Here is a 5030-nt window from a genome sequence, read left to right as displayed (position 1 = left end):
GCTTAATAAATTTAAAATAAGCCAAACTTCTTTCACAACATGATTATACTTATGTAGTTCATTTCTACACTGTTTGTTTTTCTGACTTTTGTGATGATTTTTTTTGCTCCATTACATGATATGGGATCAGTTCGTAGCCTCAACCACGACAAATCAAGTTGAGGCTACGACATCGTAGCTATATGCTGTTATGAGGGTGTACGTTTTCTACATCTCTCATTTTACCACGAAATTTGACCAAGGCTATTCGCACGGCCGCCGTATGACCACTATTGAAAAGACTATTCGTACAACCGCCATTTATCTTAAAACTTGTACCCTTATTTGACCTCAGCAAGACGATTCGCACGGCCGCCCTTCGCATAATTTACGTAAAGCAGCTACTCGTATGTCTCCCATGTACATGATCTTACGTTTATTTATTTTTTTCTTCAAATGACTGTAGGCAAAGCTGGTACAATATTACATTCTCAGTGTTTCATCTTCCGCAATATGACCAACGTTTCTATAACTAGTCAGAGCTCATATAGAAAAATTACCCTCATAGTATGTGTAAACAGACGATTCTTCCTAACTGGATGGTTGGAAAAGCCAAGTGTACAAGAGAGCATGAGTTCTCCATGTTTTTATGTCTTGCACCTACATTGATTATTTGTGTGGAAGGATCGCTTTAGATAGTAATGAGCTGCAAGGAAAATTCGTCTGTACGTTTAGCTATTGGTCTTGGAAGTGATACTAGCTTTAACACTATCAAATCATACTATTATGTAACTAATCCGGATAATATTCGTTTCTCATAATTGTCATATAAAACACCATGAGGCCCTTTAATAATAAGTTAAAGTCATGGGGGTGAGGTGGAAATGGCTTGGTTTTCTCTCTGCAGCAGGTATTTTTTCAGTATTCTTTTTTAAATTTGGAAACACTAATCGGAATATTTCGGACTCGTCCATATTGCACTTACTTATCACCGTGCAGAAAGCATTTTCTGTTATGGCCGGTTGGCTGCCGTGCGAAGTTTTTTCCATGAAATTCGCAGCGTTGTAGCAAGTGGTATTATCCTCCTAAAGGAAGGCAAATCCTTGTGAAGAGTATAACACCGCCAGTCTTGCAGGCAGCTGCAGCTGCCAAAGCATTCAGTTATAAAGAAATTATTACATACAGACGTTACCGCTAACCATTTGGCGTAAAGTTAGATCTCGAGTCAGATGAGATACTTTGGTGTACGCTGCTTCAGTGGTACAAAAATGTGCCAAGATAAAAAATATTTTTTTAAAAAAAAAAACATTTTTTTAACACAAATGTAACTTAATTGTATTTTCTGTTTGGTAAATACAACTCTACATTGCCATTCCAAGAGGTGTGTTCAATGATTAGATTGACACTTCACGTCCTAAATCTATTTAAGATCGGCAATAATAGTTAGAAATTATTATCGCTAGAGAATGTTAAGGTTCCTACTCAGCAAGCGTTGAAAATATTACAGGCAGGGCCTCTGCAAGGGTATTTTGTGCCCATGGCGAACCTTCCATCTTGTCCTCACCCCGAGGGCATCGCTTATTATAAACTTATCATTAGTATCAATACACGTATGCTCGACAATTTATTAAATGCATAATTTAGTCTACATATTTAATGATAATTGATGAATAGCCTGACAGTGTACCTCGTTTTTGGCGTTCCCCCTCCCTCACTCTTGGCGCCTTGGCCACCCCAAGTTCACCTTATGGGTTAAACCGGCCCTGGTTACATAGCACACTTTCAAACTAAATTCTTATAACAAACATACCATACTGTTGAAAATTCAATATCTTTTATTTTCTAAATACCCATGACAACATTGAAACTTCTTGATGTGTGCTTTGTGTTGGTAAACCGATAAAAGCACGTGATCCGCAGCATTTTCTTTTAAAGTACGTGTGCTTTATATATTTGTCAACCGTTCGGCACCATAGAAATTAAACCATTGCTTTCATTACTGGGGTTCCAAAACCAGATTAGTAAAAACAAAAATGAAAACCGTTCGGCAAGATTATTTTATTTAGTTTTTACTTCTCGTGATCAACCAATCATGACGATAAAGCCCGTATTTCCCATTTCTAGACTGCTTCTAATGTCTTTGTCTTATTATACCGTTAGTCATATAGCTTCGCTTGTGTTAAAAAAAACCCCAAAACAATAAATTACTAAATAAACCAACAAAACAAACAAATAAGGCAACAAAGTAAACAAGCAGCACGATTAATGGGGGATCGTTACTCAAATACTCAACTTCATCCGACTGTGTTACGTATGTAAAGAGCGTTATCTATCACCTGGGTCTAGAATTATACAATTCCATTCTAAGCTATCGCCCGTTAAATGCAAGTGTCAAGAACAATGTGGCTGGCAAGCCTCTTATTCTAAATCATACCCGCCAGTCAAAATAAAAGAAGTCAAGTATCGTATATCACTATTTAGATATTACGCTGTAATCCATATATGCATTACAACAACGCATGACTTTGTCTAAGTCGCGAGCAAGTTAAACCCTAACCATTTTGTTTCATTTACTGCAAGAAAAATATGTTGAATGATTTTGTGTATCATTCTCAGATTATTCCCTTTTACGGTTTGTTTTATTTCTTCCGTTGTGGGGTTAGTTTTCTAGATACGTAACTTTGCAAACTGATAGGACACTGAACAAATGCGAAGCTGCACACTTTGACAGAAAATATACACTCGAGTAGCTTCAAAGGTTTTCTCGGACATATACCCTTCTTAGTGAGCGTATTTATGGTACCAACGCATGGGACACAATTTTTCAACGTAAGTAATACATATTGTTTGTTCTGCCATAATAGTGACAGTTTTAAGCCTCCATACAAACATAATCTGAAAAAGTCAAGGTTTTTGGTTGCATTGTTTTAAGCCCTTAAACTATGCACGCATGGAGAGCACAATGGTTGTACAGTTTTTGAGGCCAAACTCTATTTACACAATGAGAATACAATGGTTGTTCAGTTTAAAGTCGAAAGTATGTGCACATGGACAGCACGATGGTTGTACAGTTGTTGAGGCCAAATATCTATTCAAACAATGAGAGCACAACGGTTTTACAGTTTAAAGTTATGAGCACAACAGTTTTATAAATTTTAAAGCCAAAAGTATAAACACACAGAGAGCACGATGGTTGTACATTTTTTGAGGCCAAAATGTATTCAAACAATGAGCACGACGGTTGTACAGTTTTAAACCCAAAAGTATGCACACATGGAGAGCACGATGGTTGTACAGTTTTTGATGCCAAAAAGTACGCACACATGGAGTACGATGTAGTTATGATTTTGAGGCCCGCAGATAAACAACTTTTCACAGCAAAGTTTTGTAAGTCTACATATACGGAAGACGACTAAAAAATACGTACATACTTCGTTCTACACGTATGAATACGGTTAAAGTGGTCTACACATATGAACAAAGTTAAACTCGTATACACGTCTTAACAAGGTTAAAGTGGTCAACACGTATGAATAAGGTTCAACTGGTCAACACATATTAATAAGGTTAAACTCGTCTACACGTATGAACATGGTTAAATTGGTATACACGTATGAACAAGGTTAAACTCGTACACACGTCTGAACAAGGTTAAATTGGTCTACACATATGAATAAGGTTAAACTTGTCAATACGTATGAATACGGTTAAACTCGTCTACACGTATGAACAAGGTTAAATTGGTCTACACGTATGAACAAGGTTAAACTCGATCAATTACTTGCATATAAGATGGCCACCTGAAATTAAATGCACTTAATTTAAGCACAAAGGTCAAATAAAATAAAAATCCATCAAATGATTTTTGATTTGGTATCATGGAAAAACAAAACATGGTGCTATTCGTTAGTGATTTAAAAGAATGCAGTTTTCTTCTTTCAGAAGTCATAGCACTGTCATATGGGACAGTTTGCAGTGTTTGTAAAATTAAATTCAGCCTTTATACGTAAGTTTAAAACACATATTAACATATGCATCGCAGATGTCTGATACATATATCCCTAATTAGTGCAGTAACATCGTGGTGAGTTGCGTTATTTCATCCTTTAAAAATCGTTTGAAATCTAACTCTCACCCACTACTGCATTCTTATTTATGAAAGTTCATATGTGATCTATGTGTCTCTAGTATGCATTTTCCCAGGTAAATGATCTTGTTGTTTAGCATTAAAATAAATTTAATTTGCGAATGATTTCATTTACGATAATGTATAAAGCCTCTTTTGAAAGAAAAGATTTTGAAAGCGGTTATATCCAGCGATTCTAATTTATAACATTATGTTTCGAAACATTTCTTTCTCGTGCACACACTGAGGTAGTGTCTAATCGGAACTCGCATTGAAACTGCCCTACTGGCCTGTCAACAACTAAAAAACAACTTCTGAGACGCCAGAGTTTGCGTAAAAGATATTTCGCACTTGGTAAAGGTCACCCAATAACATACATTAAGAGTGCGGAAAAAGGGTAAGAAAAACCATTTTATCTCTGATGCATCTGTTTCTGAGATGTAAATGCGATGCTGCTGTTTCCTGGGGCAGTTTTAATTGCGTAAATTGGAGCAGTAAACAAGCCGATAAGATATTTTTCCCCCATTTCGAGTAAAATAAATCATAAAGTGTGTGATTTCGTTTCAGTTTCTTGTTCTTATGATTGAAAAACTGAGCCACTTGATACAACGTCTTAGTAATTCCAACTAATCGTAGAATCAGCTCCAACTGATTTTATGACGTCACTACCGTACGCATCTCCTCCACACGGCTTCAGTAAGAACATGTCAGAATTTATCAAACTGGTTCTCTTCAAATTGTGCTATATCATACCGCTGTAGGACAGAGAAAAGCGACTTTTAAAAAGTTTCTTTCCGATATGATTGTGAGAAACAAAGGTAGTCCGCAATCAACGGCAACTTGTTATGCTGTACGATACAATTTGTAAGGTGATACTGACAGATCTGGCGAATAAACAAACTGCTATGCGCATGCGCAACAATAT

This window comes from Sinohyriopsis cumingii, chromosome 6, assembly GCF_028554795.1.
Source record: "Sinohyriopsis cumingii isolate HCF-2022 chromosome 6, ASM2855479v2, whole genome shotgun sequence".
NCBI classification, from domain to species: Eukaryota; Metazoa; Mollusca; class Bivalvia; order Unionida; family Unionidae; genus Sinohyriopsis; species Sinohyriopsis cumingii.
This window is presented reverse-complemented; position numbering follows the sequence as displayed.